The 17,739-nt window shown below is 35.9% G+C and overlaps 1 protein-coding gene and 1 long non-coding RNA gene across 2 annotated transcripts in view; one reads left to right on the forward strand and one right to left on the reverse strand.

Annotated features, from left to right (window-relative positions):
* Positions 1 to 17,739, reverse strand: part of LOC128863409 (lachesin) — a 146,832-nt gene that overhangs the window by 65,483 nt on the left and 63,610 nt on the right. The gene's annotated exons all lie outside the window — the stretch shown is intronic.
* On the forward strand, positions 11,772 to 13,403 carry LOC128865322 (uncharacterized). The gene is made up of 3 exons (XR_008454784.1): positions 11,772 to 11,967; positions 12,296 to 12,415; positions 13,129 to 13,403. It is a non-coding gene; the product is annotated as an uncharacterized LOC128865322 (long non-coding RNA).

Below are 17,739 nucleotides of genomic sequence, written 5' to 3' on the forward strand. Positions count from 1 at the left end.
TCTTCCTCTGCTACCACCAGCTGGTACCGCAGCATCGAATACTTTTAGAGCAAGAGTGTTTGTATCCATTCGCTATGTCTATGTCGTCGTAATGCTCATACAGGTCATCGTTCCATCGGCTGCGTTACTCGCCGCCGTCAAGGTGCAAAGAATTGTTAAACAATAAATCCTAAGCAAATATTTGCCTTGCCAATTTTTTGAACCTGCATCATTTTGATACTTTCACCCTCACAACTTTCTTCTTTTACTGCTCTTTTCCGGTTCTCCCGAAGGAACTTTGGAAACCTAAAAAGAGGTGTATTGTGTAGATTTCACTAAGATTAAAAATGGCAACATGATGACTTGTATTCCGAATGGGATTAAACTATGAAGAGAGCGATGCTACAATACATGAATTGTAAAAACAGCGGAGGCCAGAGAGACGATAATGATATCGAATATCTAAACGCCAACCATTGACGGTAGAGCTAACATTCCTTTCTCCAACTACGGAAAAACACGCAAGAACAATAAAGATGAAGGAGCCGAAGAGTTAGTGACTTAAATACAGCGCCCATCCAGTGAGATGCATGCAACTCCTCTGCTGAATAGGATGCATAGCCACTTGGTTGCCATCAGCGTGGCTTCATACCTGGTGAATCTACTGCCGACCGGATATTCGAAGTAAATCAAGCCTAAGAAAATACCCGAAAAGAAATATGAGACCATTATCTAGCCCAACTTTAATTATAGCTCACTTCTGTTGCTATTTCACTGATCATCAAAGAATTTAGTAGCGCTTCAGCTGCCGCTCAGCCGCCACTTGACTTAAAATTTTTCACGCCAAGTGCTCATTTCTTGACTAACTCTTGCAGCAAAGCACAAAATGATGATGTAATTTACCGCCATCTGGTGACACAGAAATTGGGCAGCATATTGAAATACTTCCGCGTCTTAATGACCGATCGTAATCTACCTAAATCTCAAGCAATGGCCGCAGTGGAAGGATGCGCAATAATGGATTATTTCAAAGAGCTTAAACAGCAATAAAAATATGCGCATCGCACTAACACTAAGGAAAAATTTATTGCAATAAAGGAAAAAAATAAACACACGTCGCATAACTGCAAGCACTAACGGCAAAGAAAAAGTTCAAGTAGCTGTAGTAGAGAGCAAACATGAATTGCGTCGCGGAGACATGGTGGCGACGCTGGTGGCGACCAAACGACTAATGTGGCACCAATTAGTGTGAGGATACAAAGTTAAAAAAATATAAGAATGTGAAAAAGCAAGCAATGAGAAAAGTGCGCACAAATAACTTAAATTAAGGCAGTGCATATTTTTTATTTTCGTTTTCTTTTTGATTATTATTTTTTTTTTTTTGTTCAAAAGAACTGTGACGTTTTAGCGCTTGAAAAGTCATGTAATACATTTTTTTTGCTGTCCATCTTCTGCGACATTTGTGCTCATCATTATTAACACACACATACACTTACGCACATACACACACATATACGTACTGGCTTCCCCGTGGATGCAAGAAAGGCTAGCGTAAGCGCCAAAACAAACTTCTACTCATTTTACTTAGGTGGCTTAAGTTAGGAGTTTCTTATTTTTCTACTTTTTGCACTTTTTCCTGCAGCTCAACTCCCTGTCCAGTCCGGATGACTTGCCAACTTGAGCGTATTATAACGACTGGCTTTACTGTTAATTTCCGGCATTTGTGCGCTTCCGCCTGGACTTTGCTGGTAATTTTCAACTGCTGCTGCTGCCCGGCCGACTTAGTGCCTAGCATTACAATTCGAAATACTAGCGCAAGCAGGATTCTGTGTAGATGTGTACGTGTGTGTATCTACACATACACACAACTTATGCGCCTTTCTTGCTTTATACTTACATGTCTGTAAGCACGTGTTTGACTTGCTGACGTTTGTCCGGTTCATCGCCAACACTAATGATATGTCGGTCACTGCGGTGTTTGGCATCTCTCGCCCGCGCCATGCAACGAACGCATTAGGCATTAAACGCTTGCACGCAAGTTGCTGCCGTGGCCTACTTGGTCCTGTTAGTTTGACATATTGTTCCTTTTTTTATTCGTTTCATTTCTTTGGCGATTTTTTTCTTGCTTTGGTCATCAGCATCGTCTTCTTTCGCAAATATTGTTTTTATTGATATTCACCAGCTGTCGCCTAGTTTGATAAATTATTTTTATTATTTTTATAAATAGAAATCGCACGTAACATAGCCAAGACGGCCTACTTGAACGCATGCCACAAAAGTTTTCGCAAAGTTTCCACACACAATTTAATTAAGGAAATTCCCCACACCGCGCCCTTTAGCGTCAACCATCTCGAGTGTGTCCTTGGGAAACGAAACTTTTATCTATCTACGAGTATTTCTCGATGTGCTTCAAATGTGACCTCTCTGCGTTTGACAGGGTATGGGCAAAGGTTTAGTTTTGGGTGAGTTTGCTTATAATTAGGGGACAGCTCGACAAATGACACAAAATCGTCAGCTTGCAAATTATTTTGAGTGACTTTAGAATGATGGGTTGAAAGGAGGACAAAATACTAACAGACATTTATATATGTTAGGGCGGCTCAATTTGTTCTTAGGCAATATGACCAATTCGACAAATTTCGGCAATCGAAGTATTATATTGGCAATTATAAATGGACTTCGAGCTTCTATATTTTTAATTTTCCTTATTATTATAAAATTAATTTTTTGTTTACGTTTTTTTGGAAGAAAATTTGTTTATGTATATTGTTATTGGGTGCCATCAATTAATTTTTGATGTTTATTTTTTTCAAAACCCTCCACTAGAGAGCGTAACATGGCAAAGCATTCGCAATGGGAAAATGTTTAAGGAAAACTATACATTTTCCTAATTTTTGTATAAAAGTTTATTTATTGCAAAAAAATATAAACAATTAAGGAAGTACTAAATTCGATTCGGACCGAATTTTATACATCTGCGTACATTTAGTGAATTCAATTTTGGATGTGTGTTGATTTTTGGAATCAAACAAACTCCGAGGTAATGAAAGTTGTGGCCTGTAAACTAAAGGCAAATGGTAAGACGCGTTTCAAGTTTCCCTGATATATATAAATATAAGTATGTAGATATGTTATTTTTTTTCAACAATATTATGGATATTACTGCATTGCCTGCTTCAGCTATAAAACAGCCACCTTGGTTGCTTAACACTGAATCATTTATTACGGGTCTTACAAGTCATGCCAAAGATGAAAGAATGAAAGATGACAGAAACAATTCAGCCTTTCTCGGAAAAGCATTGGGTGTTTCTTTTTACAGACGGTTCAAATCCAATACCGGCGCAGACTTGGCTGTTATGGATTGAAACGGTACCATTCAAAGACATGGCCTACTTCCAGCTGTGGCAAGCGCATTTGACACTGAAGTGCAAGCGACTTTAGCAGCCCTTTTATCTGCCAAATCTACAAAAAAATGCCACATTATATGCACTGATACCCTTTCTGGATTCCCGTCTCTTTTCCCGAATTCTATTTCCCTACAACTTTTTTGCCAAAAACGCAAGTCCCGACAGTTAAAAAATAATAAAAATAGTAAAAGGGATTTTATTTATATATGTAAATCGTAGTATCAAAATGGAGTCCATCAAACAGCAATATTGTGTGCCAATAACGTTAGATATGAGGAAACAGAGCCAGAATTTTTGTATTCTTCATATTGTAAAACAATGGACCGCAAGCGATTTTGGATTTCTATCCATTTTTTTTTTTTTGGTGCCACTTTTACAGATCGCCTAAAACTGAGTTCAGCTAACATAATTTCAACATCCGCCTATTCTTTTCGGAACTCTTTAAAGCTGGATATAAGTCTGGATAAAGCTTTCCCACAAGTAGAGGAAAACGATTGTGCCATCCTTCACTTGCGTTATTTGTCTTGTGGTGCCCCTCGTGCAGACTTATACTAGTTCCATGTCGAAACTGGATATCTGGGAGGTACAGCTCTTCTTCGTCCTCTACCAGGTCGTTCGATGACGTAAAATTCCCTGATTTAGTCGACTATAGGAAGGAGTTCTTCTGGTATTTCATCCACCACAAATTCCAAAGTCAATGCGACATCCTCCTCGGGAACAAAGGCTAGAGCCAAGAGCGTATGAGAAGAAAAATATTTTCCGGGAAAAAAAGTTATCGGGAATTAGATTCGGGAAAAATATCTGTCGGGAAAGCGGTTGTCGGGAAAAAGGATTTCATGAAATAGGGTTCGGGAATAAGGGTGGCTACCGCCTTTCCTTATTTGAAGGCATCAGAAACGTTAGCAATACCAGTGAACCCATAGTGGCCATACAGCAAATGCTAATCGAGCTAGGTGAGAATGTGAAACTAATGTTGTCACCAGGCTATGTTGACATAACTGGTAACGAACCAACTGATGAAGGCGCTAAATTAGCCGCGAAATCTCTTCTTCACACTTAGAAAAATTCCGCTTCCTGCGGCGCTACCAAAGGAACAAGGTCATATTAGCTCAACTACAATCATGCGTACAAAAATATCAACTCTAAATGCTGGTGCGTAAAACTTCCTCATTCGACCTCTGCTGCAATGAGCAAATGCTTCGTTAGACTCGACTTAGGGCACTCTACTATCCCACATGCACATCTGTTACGCAATGAGCCCCAGCCGTTATGTCGATTTTACTGTACAGTCACACTAACCATCCCTCATATCATTGTAGAATGTCCCTCGTTATTCAATCTAGAAATAATTTTCTCCATAGCCAAAATCCCTTAAGCCTTTTGAAAGAACCAACAAGAGATAACATAAAAGCACTATAAAAGTATAAGTATATTGAGTTAAATTTTGTTGGATGAAAAGTGAAAATTGTTTTTTATATATAAATTGTTTTTTATATAAATAACAATCCGAAATAATCACTACCAAGGTGAAACTATTAAAAATGCTATCGCTAAATCAGGTGATATGTTTTTTTTTCTTTTGCTGTGTCCATGTGGCTGTCAGCCCAGAATGAAACACGGCGAATCCGTTCTTTGTTTCCTACTTTGGCAATACTTTGCTTTGACATTCAAACGTACAAAACATTGTTGTTGGTCTAGTGACACCACCTTTAATAAATGCGTCTTGATCATTACTTTGGAGATTGATATAGATATATACATACTTCTTTCTATATGAAATGTGTTTCTTTATAATAATTTTTGCAGAGATCGCTTAGGAATTTTTTAATCATACAAAATTCGAAAAGAGTATCAGAAAGAACATAAAAAACTATTTATGTAAACCGAAATTTTCTGCAATATTTTGCTTCTTTTTCTGCAAGCTTTTGATATTTTTTATAGAAAACTTTAAAATATTGATTATTTTGAGTATCATCTCAATAATTATCGTACGGCTTTACCACAATCCTTTCCCGAGGCGCCTCTGTAGCTCGACCTACTATCGCTTACTTTTCTTATGCAGCGCTACGAGCCTATGTTACTTCTCTCTGAATGGAGGGATGAATTTAAATTGGAGGGACGGAAGGTGATTATTTCATAGCAAAACACCAACTATTCTCATGCCATCCATTTTCAACCCATTGGCAGAAAAAATGGTAGCTTAAAATCTCTACAGACTAACCTTCCGTTGAATAACCAGTATGACCATGTATTTTTACACAGAGGAAACGAATTATCACATTCATAGACATCCCATTCGAATTAACACGTTTACAGTGATTTCGCAATGACTATTAACAAAGCACAAGGACAGTCGTTACAAGTGTGTGGATTAAATTTGGAGAATCCATGCTCACGTGTCGGAAAACCTTCTGATTTATTCGTCTACGCACCAGATGCAAAAACAAGAAATATTGTGTATTCCACAGCACTTCAATAAACATCGAATTGAAACTAAACTTTGTAATGCCACAATTTGTTTCGAAATAAACAAAATCAATAAATTGGTATAGAATGAATTGAATATTTGTGTACTGATTTTTCTTTCAAGTTATTTTTCTTAAATTTATTTTAGTTGTTGGCGTAGTAACGCGCCCCGGGTAAAGCTAGTATTATATATTTTTTTAAGTTTCATCTCCGATTTGCCAGTCTGGCAAGCCTTTTCTAGAAACCACCTTCGGAAGCTACAATATCTAAGTTACCCATTCAGCACCAATCAACCGATAATATTCATATGCACGGCCAGAGTCATTCCTCTTTAAAAATTCTATAAGAAAATCGCTCAATGTTTTTGAATGATTTTATTTCATTATAAAAAGTTAACCTTCTGATAACAACAGTCTCGACTGAGCATGAAGTATATTATCCTGTGACTTATATATGTATTTGTAGAAATGTTAACGATTTCTATCTTGAGATCCGATTTGTATATTGCAAATATTTCAATCTTAAGGCTGTTCTTACATCATCCTCGCCACATCGATATTTAACTTTGACAGTAGTCCATTACTAGCCCAATAGGGTCTAGTCGTAACTTCTGCGGTGGCCTATTGGCACTGCGAAAGCAGCTGAGAAGTAGTACCATTTATGAACTTAATCCTCAGCAATTTTAGCACATAAAAAAATAGATTAATAAAACTTTCCAGCTGACATGTACCATCATAATTTAAACAAAAAATCCAAATGCATCACCGCTTCTGATACCCTTGACTTCACGTTCAGATTTTCCGATCAAAAGTTACATCAATTCCTTTGGCCACTGAGGTGAAAACTCGCCCAATCCCAAACCAACAGCACCTCCTTTAGAATAAGTTTAAGTAAAATAATACAAGAAAATCTACGAATACACGGCAATATATTTTTTACTGCACTTTTAAGTACTTCCGATGAAGATCACAGTAAACGCCGAAACGATACCGCAGCGCCGCTGGTGCTCAACTGAGTGGGCGTGCAATACGAAACTAGTAAAACGAAATGAGGAGTAATGAGAGTGTGGGGCGTTCAGGTGGGGCAATTGGTGGAGTGGCGCAATGACAGACGTCTGCTGAGACGTGTTTAAACGTTTTATTACCAAAGTTTTGCACAACACGCACGCCTGATGTCTGATGAACGCTATTCTACTGGGTATTGGTGTTTGAGGTTCAGTGTGTGTGTGTGTGCGTCTGTGTTGTCGTGAGTTAATGAAGACATGCAGGAAATGAGCACTTGAAACAGAAGAATAGCAGGAGGGGTCGGCTCCACTTAATAAAATATCATTAAATTCACTTTAAAGGCAACAAAGTAGAGCAAAGTGAAATTATGAAGTCAAAATTTAATCACTGTGCATACCACATACACACGTACACATATAGCGGTGGCGAGTACGAAAAATTTATATTTATTGCATAGTGTAAATGTACGGGTGTATGTATTTATTTACATTCATTTTAGGCGCTCTAAATTTAGTGCCAAATAAAGCGCTCAATTTATTTATACACTAAATGGACATAATTTATTGATGTGAATTGAGGTAGCGGCACTAAATAGCAACAAATAAATAAATGTATGCGCTTGTAGGTGTGACCCCATCTACACACACGTACATATATTTTCTGCATGTAGCGAATTTATTTACCAACTCTAAAGCGCAACTAATGCCACGAAAGCAACGGTGCTTTAGCGTGAAAAATTGCATTTGTGGTTTCACCTTGCCCCATTCTCTCTAGGCACCCATTCGGTCCTAGCCGTACTAACTTATTGACTTTTAGTGTTGTTGTTGGTTGGTGCTAAAACTAGATGCATTCGCATACATACGTGCGTATATACACACACATACATTTAGCAGTTGGCGGCCTTTTTAATGTCATCAAATTAATTGAATTAAATAAATTGCCTCATTATGGCGCTCTGCAATAATGGACACAATGGCAACACTAAAACAAAGTTAACGGCTAACAACTACAACTACAACAATGGATGTAGCATTTTGCGTAAATATTTGGCAGCCATAAGGCCCAACGGATGCATTGAAATACACCAACGCTAAATGGTCATTTACCGGTGTCAGGCCCCTAAAAAAATTTGCTGCGTTCGGCTTTGCTTATTTAGTGCATAACGGTTTTTAAGCCTAGTGCGCGTTTGCTCACTGTTGAGCTATTTTTGCATTTTCAGCATTTATGCAAATGCACTGCTGACATTTATAAATTGCGTGACTGACCCGTATACGGTGGTGGCCATGGAAATGGAGACAAGCTGAATGAATTTTTTAGAGGGAGCAACTAAAACCTTAAGATAGATAAAGATAGAGATAGAGACAGAGATAGAGATAGTGATAGAGATAGTGATAGAGATAGAGATAGAGATAGAGATAGAGATAGAGATAGAGATAGAGATAGAGATAAAGATAGTGATAGTGATAGAGATAGAGGTAGAAATAGAGATAGAAATAGAGATAGAAATAGAGATAGAAATAGAGATAGAGACAGGGTTAGGGATAAAGATAGAGATAGAAATAGGTATAGAGATAGAGATGGAGATAGAGATGGAGATAGATATAGAGATAGAGATAGAGATAGAGATAGACATAGAGATAGACATAGAGATAGAGGTAGATCTCTCGGTCAAAGAGCTGCAGAAGCTGTATAACCTATAATACCGCTCGTTGTTATTAGAGAAGAAGAGAGATAACAAACCATCAGAGAGTAGCGGCGACGCTGGGATCTTTCAAATAATGGAAGCTGGACGCCCAAACCAGTTACCAGACATAGCGAAATGGTATCGAAGGAAGCACGGGGTGGTTGACTTCTACGTGACGTAACTGCTGAGCGGTCACGGACGTTTTAAAGAGATACTCTTCAGATACACCTCTTTAATTCGGAAAACGACCCCTTTTGCCCGAATACCGAAAGAGAAGACCTCTGCATGGTGTTTGGCCAGCATCCTACAGAGGCAAACCTTACAATGCAAATGTGTGGTAAACCTGGAAAATAGCGAGTCCTAAGTGGTGTAGCAGCGCGTATAATGAAATCGATGCCTGATGAAGATTCGACCGAAAGGCGAACCTGCCCCAAGTACCTACAGTTCGAGATCCAAGCTGATAGAAATGCTGAAGAGTCGCTGCAAGACGAAGACCAGACAGATTCTCGTACTAACAGAGACTGGCTGATTTGATTTAACATACTCCATAACGACCTCTCGACGTACTACTTAACGGCAAGGTTCCGGCAGAAGTAACCGTTGGAAGAAGAGGGGGTTTTAGTTCGGTTTAAAGTCCTACACTGACGTCCACAGTGGCCATAGGATTTCGATGCTTTCCTCATTCCTTAAAAAATAAGATGAAGATGAAGAACAAGGTAGAGATATAGGCAAAGATAGATATAAAGAGAGGGATATAGGGAACAAAGATAAGAAGGCAAAGATAAGGATAAAATTGGTTGAGCTTCTATCACTGAGCGAACACGAGCAGCAAGAATCTTACTTAAATAGCTTATTAGCAATTAGCGAGGAAAAAAAACACAACTCTTCTTAGTTTATTTGGTCAGTTTCCGCTGAGTAATCATTTGAACAATAAAAAACTTACGTGTACACTTCTATTGGGTATTTGGCCGAGCGCTTCCTCCTATTTCTGGTGTGCGTCTTGATGTTTTTCCGTAAAAGGAGGACCTACCGAGGGAGGGAGCCGACTCCGAATGGCAAATGGGTTTTTATGAGGAACTTTTTCATGGCAGAAATACACCGAAATGTTCGCCATTGCCTGGCGCGGGGCGACCGTTATTTAAAAACAAACTTTTCTATCATTTGGTATTTTATGCCAAGAGATTTGAACCTCGGCACTTTTGAATGTTCTCAGGCATCAACTTCTTAGGCTACGGCAGCCACCTTAAACTGCATTTGTTGAAAGAGATGTTTCCCGGGTAGCGTTTTTTCGATTTTTTCAATTTTTCCCATTGCACTTGAAATCTCAAAAAACAGTTTTCGCCTAAAGAAACTACTAATTGGGTTATGTAAGATTAATAATTATTAAAAAACAAAGCCAAAAGCTTCCAAGCAAACTTGGTAAATTGTGTGAAAAAGTACTGCTCAGAATTTCAAAATGTTTGCTACAGCAGATTTTGAATTATCGCGTACATGAGCTCCAGAAATAAGCAGCTTCAGAAAGTTGCTTTAAAGTCTAGAAGTTATAGAAGAAATGTGTTCGCACTGTCTTTAAGCACATCTATTTGTTTTCAACCAAGCTCCATCGAGATTAAAGTCATTTTTATTACACGCGTTATGCCTTTTTCTATGACCGTAACTGTAAAACGTATTAAAATGCATGCTTCCACATTGCGACCCCACAACGCCACTTTTATGGTTACGTTTTAAAGCAATTTTAATAGTCTTTCTTCCGGATTTTCGCCCCCGAATAGCCAACGCCAAGCCAGCTGTCGATATGCTGCATAAATGTTTTCACCGTCAGCAAGGATTTTAAGCATGCGCCACAAAAGGATTTAGTATACGAGGGATTGTACAAATATATATTATATATCTGCTTATGTGCACTTAAAGTATACATACATACATATACATACATACACACGAATAAAGCATGCACACTTAGCTTTGCCATTGGCCATTGAGCTGAAAGCAAATTAAATTTGCATTTAACTGCATTAAAAACGCACAAATTCAAATAATGACTTTTGTTCGTCGCTCACTGCAATGACGTATAAATATTTTTGGCAAGCTTTATTTGCATTTTATGCACTCAAGAGCGCACGACATGGCAAATAAACTATGTGAGTGTGTGTGTGTGGGTACGTCTGCTCTTTACTTTTTTTAACAATTTTGTTAGTTTATTTCAAAACCACTGGCTTATGCAATTAAAACGAGGAGCATTTGAATTGCAAATGCGCTGCTTTTGTTTTGAAATAAAAGTGAATTAAGAGAAACTACGCATCATTCAAGTGTCTATCATATTATGATTAACTGGAAGTGTCTGTATGTTGGTAATTAAAAACAAAGTTGCGCACATGGCTGGGAAAAATTTAATTTTGCATAATTACTTAGTTCAAAATTATACTCTGATTATACCCAAATCGCGGAAAATGTACCTGATACGGAGAATAAATTAATCAAGAAAATCACTTGTATAACTAAATTAATCATAAAAGGCCTAAATAATGATTCCCTTAGGAATGTAGGACGACTTTTCCGGTGGCCATGCATTGAACATTTGTTGTCAGTCGGATACGCCCTACTATCTCAAAATTTGCCAGACGGAGTATAGGCATGACTCAAAATTCATATCACGGGTATCACGCTTACTCTCAAGTGTAAACGGGCGTAATTTGGTAATAAAGATAACGCTTCTGATGAACCACGATATGAGAAATTACTAATAGGGATACCTGAGCTCATTACATAGTTATTGCAAGCCATTGTAATCAATTCGCAAATTATCAATTAATTTTTAAAACCAAATAAATTGTGTTTTCTACTATTTTTTGTTAATTATTGCATTTTCAACGATTAAATAATCCGTAGACAAATTCGAGTTCGTGCTAAGCAAATTGACTTGAAAGCATTCGTCAGCCATGACTCTTACGCCTTTGAGTGAATATTCCTTTTGTTTACCTTCCCACTTAGTAACGGTATTTTATTACCTCAAATTAATTACCTAAAATTTAAATAATTTAGTGTGAAAAATTTAAAGAAAATGAATGCTTGTCTCTATGTATTTTTTACTGTGACTTTTCCAACGAAATTACTTTTAACGAGCCAGTGATAACTTTGGAAAAATCTTAGTCACGAACTTTAATACAAAAAAAGCTAACGAATATACAAAATGTAATTATATATTTGCAGATTCTGGTGGTCGGAGGACTCGCAACGGATGTTACCATATCATGGCTGTCTAGGGCACAAAAGGCACTGAGATTGAAGTGCGTACCTTAAATCAATCTATCAATCTATGAATACCCAAATGCAAGAAAACTTTCAGCCAATAATAAGACTGATTTACAAATAATTCATGACTTTTTTACTGAAGAACCAGACCTTCCCATCGCTTATTAAACTTTTCGTAAGTTCACCAATGCAAAAGAAAGCAGGTTTATTCTTATGAAAATTTTATTTTTATTTTCATTTATATCTATTTTTGTATTAAATAGCTATGATTAAGAAATGTGTAAACAAAGTCTTCAAAACTCGTTTTTGTTAAATTTTTCTTAAAATACCAATCGAAAAATTGTACCTATACTGTTGAAAAAATAAAAGCAAATTTTTTTAACTTTGTAATTATCTCAAAATAATTTAGTCTGAAAAAGTTGAGCATAAACGAAATACAGAAAATTGAGCTACCTTTAATTAGATTTATTATCATTGTTTTGAATGGTTAATCTATTTTGCAGATACTAGAGATTTTGCACCTTCTCCGTAAGGATTGGCTGGTCTGGTTCCTGGATTTTATTCGCTGTAAGCTACAGTAGCTAACCTAAAATATTTATTTAAACGATGCCAGATATATACAAGTAAGTTTCAGGAATGACCACATACATATAAAGGGTGGTTAAGATACAGGGCCGGTGTTGATTTTGAATAAAATACAATTTGTTTAAAAAATTATTGTAATTTCTCTTTATTATGATAATATTGGTATGACTCAATTACGCATAAAACAAAGCATCGGCCAAATAGCCGCTGCGGCCTCGGCGGCACACCTCCATCCGATGGTCCAAATTTTCGATGACGCTGAGGCATAATTGAGGTTCTCTTTGTGGGTGCATTGATTTTTCGGCAATCACTCTTGGATTATCATTTGCCCAAATGCGGCAATTCTGCTAATTGACGAATCCACTAAAGTGAAAATGAGCGTCATCACTGAAGATGATTTTCTTCACGACGTGCGCGATAAGCATTTTGATATGAACGCCCGTTTTCATAATAAGCCTGAATAACTTTAACGCGTTGCTCGATTGAGTATCTTTCCATGGTTCAAATTGAATTAGTCTGAAATTGAAAAATGTCGAATGAAATGCTGAAAAAAAGTTGACCTTTAGGTGTGGTTCACATTTAACATCGGCCCTGAAAATTTAACCACCCTTTTTAATAACATCTGTATACCCTTTCAGAAAGTATTAATATGGGCTATTTAAAAAGTTCAGTATCAAACTTTTGTAAAGTCTAAACATTTTCTTATCGTTTTTTAATAAACTTATATAACCAAAAAATATGTTTCTGATAGACAGATAGATTTCCGAGCTTTGAAAAATACGAAGAAATGGTTTGGCGATAATATAATTGAATGAAGTGCATCCAGTTAAGATGATTCAAAACCTGTGCTGGCAAATAAGACAGTGCTTTTATGGAGTATAAAAGTCCCTCATTTAGAATTTCAAGGACATAGCGAAATTCCCTCGAACGCCGGTGTATTTTGATTTTTATCATAACTTCAGAAAAAGGTCGATTTAAGCCATTCAACGAAAGCAAACAATTTCGCAGCTGCTTGACTAAACTTAACATTTTGTAAGTAATATACATGTGGAAATATAAAATTAGCTAGCAGAGTGCAAAGTAAGTAAGTAAACTAAATTTAACGAAATTATTCGAAATAAATTTTAAGTAAGTTATTTATCATCTTATATAATTTTAATACATTTTTCTTAAAAAAATATGTCTGTATAATTGGCGTACACCCTCTGTTGGGTGCTGAGCCGAGCTACTCCCTCTATTTGTGGACTACAGTTTTATGCTGCCTCCGAACGGGAAATGGTTTTTTATGAGCAGCTTTTTCACGCGGCGGTTTGCTATTGCCTAACGAAGGGAGGCCACAATTACAAAAAACTTTTTTCTATTATTTGGTGTTTAATGCACGGAGTTTCTATAAAATAGTGCGATAAAATATCGCATCCCGCATTCCATGGATTTTTTTAGGCTTTAGAACATTACCGTGAATCGTTAACAACTATTTTCCTAAACAATTTCAACGAAAATATCAGATGCAGGGTATGCTTAAGGCAAGGTTGTAACGTAAAGGAAAGCCATATCTTTTTGACTTTTTTACAGCAGTAAAATATACTATCAGTGAAAAAAATCAAACAAGAAGCCGTCTCGAATATTCTCCACAGAAGAAACCTGACACATTTTACGTACACCTTTAAATTAGCATAATTTCAACTTGAGCAATTCTCTAAACAGTGTTTTTAACATTGTCTGTTATTAACATAAAATTACATGCTTTAGTGATGCTTACACCTATATTAGAATTTAAACGGCTTCTTAGGAACAACCTGGTTTTTGTCATATTATCGACAAGAACTGTAACTAAACAATACCTGGCAAATCGGTATAGGGTATAAACAAAGGCACGAGGGAATTCAGTAGTAGTATAATGTTCTTCATTTCATACCAACATTTACAATAAATTATATAGAATTAAGAAAAATTCACGAGGGAATTTTATGCAGAGAATTACTAATCGGTGTAAAGGAATAGAACTTTGCACAAACGAAATTCGCAACTAATCAATTGTTTGTAAATATAATTAATAAGATTGTGCTAAATATGCATTTGAAAAATAAATAAATAAATCATATGGATATGCAACTGTCTCAGCCGTCACTCCAATTGTGGCGCTGCATGGGAAGTCAGCCTGACGTATTATTGTAATTATTATTGAATATTTTATTATTTAACAGAAGTTATGAGTTTTTTCGCCTATTACCTCGCAGCACGAAACCAGTTGCCGGCAGAATTGAACTTATATGTAACTGGAACCTGTTCCCCTATTGAAGGAAAAACTACGTTTTTCTTTTGTTTTGTTTTGTATTCTCACACTTTTTAGCGCACGTAGGCGCTTCCATGCAAGTTGCCTCAATGAAATTCTATTATATGTATATTAACTGTTAACTGTTTAAAATTCCCTACAATATTTAATTAAGTGTACTAATCGGGAGTAAGTAATTACACGCTGACAGAGAATTAATTTGCGATTGACGAGCGCGAACTGTTTTTTGAAATTCCAAGTAGTAGTAAATGTTAATTTGTTGCGGTCATAATTTAGCTTGGAATATTTTATAGTTAAATCAATGTATGTGAGCAGGGAAAGCAAAAGCATTATTTCAAATAAGGTGTCTAAAAATAATATTGATACGCTGATGCTTATACAATTGTAATAAGAAATGCGAGCTGCGGATAATGTGATTTGCCAGCGCTCTGAAATGAATAAACAATAATTTCTAACTCTAGTTGAGAGTAGGTGTTGATTGTTTTTGCTTTTTTCAGCTGCGATAGAGCTATAAAAGGGTCAAGTAAAGATTTTCCAAAGCAGTAACAGTTCAGCCTTCGCTCAACACAGTTCGGTATCCTAATATAGCTGATTATTCAAAATTATTCAAAGGAGAAATGGCCAAGTGCAGCGTAATGTTGGTTGTATTGTGCACCCTCTTGGTGTTGCAGGTAATTTGATTGAGCTTGTGAAGATGAATGAAAAAAGTTGTATTTTAAATTTAAATAAGTAAAAAATATTTAGGAATAATTAAAACAAGTATAAACGTCATTTAACGTGTAAATTTTTAAAAGTGAGATTTTTATGAAGAAAATAAGAGAAAAATCAAAAAAATTAATTTACGTCACTAATATATTTCAAAATTTCAATCGGAAACGTGGAGTTTGCTTACATTTCGAATTAATGTTTGAAAAAATTAACAAACAAAAAATTTCACATATTTCAAATAAGTATTTAAAAAATTGGAACCTCAGATTTCGCTTCAGTAACATTAGTAAAATAATGTTTTATTATTTTCAAAGTATAATAAATAAAAGTCATATTTAGAAAACTAAAATTAGCATTTTAAAAATAAAAGTTCGCATAAACGAAATATGCGAAGTAAACTTTGGATAAAAAATATTTTTTACATATTGAAAAACTGAAAATTTATATTACAAATATTTAAAAATAATCAAAAAATTAAAATTGATAACTAATAAAATGTTTAATCAAAATTTGAAACCATATAAATTTGTTTAAGAATTGCGGCATGACAAATAATTGGATAGTTTTCAAGCCATTTTTAGAGCCTTTAAGCCAGTCTCACGCGGCTATTTTCCATTAGAGAGATTAACTGGATTGAACTTATCTCACTCTTATGGTGTGACTTATCCGATAATTGGCAGAAAAAATAATTCTGCTGCGCAATTTGGTGCTCATATCAGATAAAACGGCTTTGTAGATAAAATGAAATTTGAAAAAAAAAAACAAAAGTTTTTTTAGTTTTTTCTAAATATACAAAAATATCAAACTAAAGGTTCTAAAGAGCACAAAACAAAAAAAAACAATATTAGGAATAAAAAATTGTCTATAAAATTAGTAAAATCCTGGAATTATCAGAGGAAAAACATACTATACTATATACCAGTAACTTTTTAGTATTGATTCCATTTTGCTTACACTTCTAAACTTTTTTAGTCTTTACTTATTTAGACAAACGTAGACCAATCAACTCAAATTCATTATACCTTTTCAGATGGTTGCTTCATACCCCGAAGAGGCTGCAACTGATGTAAAAGTAGCTTTGCCGGAAGGTGGAAAAGCTGAGGAAAAAGATAGTTCGAAAAGTGATAGTTCATCTTCCGAGGAAAAGAAGGATGATGCTCCGGCCGCTCCGGAATAATCGGCCTTAAATCCCATATTAGCTTAATAACGTTGTTGACCAATGCATTACTCGGATTGAAAATTTAATAAATATAGCCTAGCTCGCAAATTTGAAGTTTTCTTAAAAAGAGGGAAAAGCATGTTGACTTCAGCTACATTTGCTGGGTTTGCATAGACGCAAATTAGCTTGAGAAGTCAAGACAACTTACAAAAGTAGCCAAATAAGATGCTATTAATACTTTTAGAACCCTCTTCGAGCATTTCTTATGCTGGTGATGTTGGTTAAGGTAGTCAGTAAATATATATTTTTTTATTCCAAGAAAAGTTTAAGAATCTTCATTGTGCAAAAATAATCTTCAGTGAATAGTTTAGTACGAGACCTCATATCCGTTGACGGTCAAGGCACAGACCTCTTGTGCGAAAGGGGTATTTGTAAATTATTCTTTTTTTAAGAAGCTTTTGGCTGACAAATTCACGATTCAAACTATGATCTAGGCATAACACCGCTTCTGGTACTAAATTAGACTCCCTTGAGGAAGTTTGTGATACGAGATTGTATACTAAACCTTCTCGAAGAATTTCTCTAATAAAATACTCGGAATAAAACGAGATTTGATTGCCTGTAACAGCATAAAGTTTAACCAAATACAATATCCTACGACCACTGGACTTCATGAATCCACTTTAAGGCCCACATGTGATGGAAATAATATCTATTTGCATTACAATATTTTCCAGCTGGGACCTGTTTACTAATGATGTCCAGGTGAAGGTTGAAAACCTATAATAGCAACAAACTATTAATTGCTTAGATAGCTTCTGCAATCATCAGAAAGAGTAAATGTAGATCTCTCGATACTGCCACTAAGGTTGAAAACAAGCCCAAACGAGTAAAATTCAGAATATGAGAAGTGACGAGACAGTTGGATTTAATCTACCGAAGCTACCTGGATTTATGTACGAGTATGCCTGACTAAGTTTCACTCAAATATAGTTAAGTTTAAAGATGAATAGCTGCCGGTTATAGAAAGTATGGCAGACACTACAGATGCGATGGCTATTTGGGTTAAATTATCTATGTGATAGCTTCTGGTTTCTCTCACTAGAAGGAAGCAGCTGGTCTACTACTAGTGAAACCAATGGTAGTCATCTAAATTTAAATGTCTGCATGCGATTATCTAATGAGCAAATTAGACAGCCAAT

Source organism: Anastrepha ludens, chromosome 5 (assembly GCF_028408465.1).
Source record: "Anastrepha ludens isolate Willacy chromosome 5, idAnaLude1.1, whole genome shotgun sequence".
In the NCBI taxonomy this organism is placed as follows: domain Eukaryota; kingdom Metazoa; phylum Arthropoda; class Insecta; order Diptera; family Tephritidae; genus Anastrepha; species Anastrepha ludens.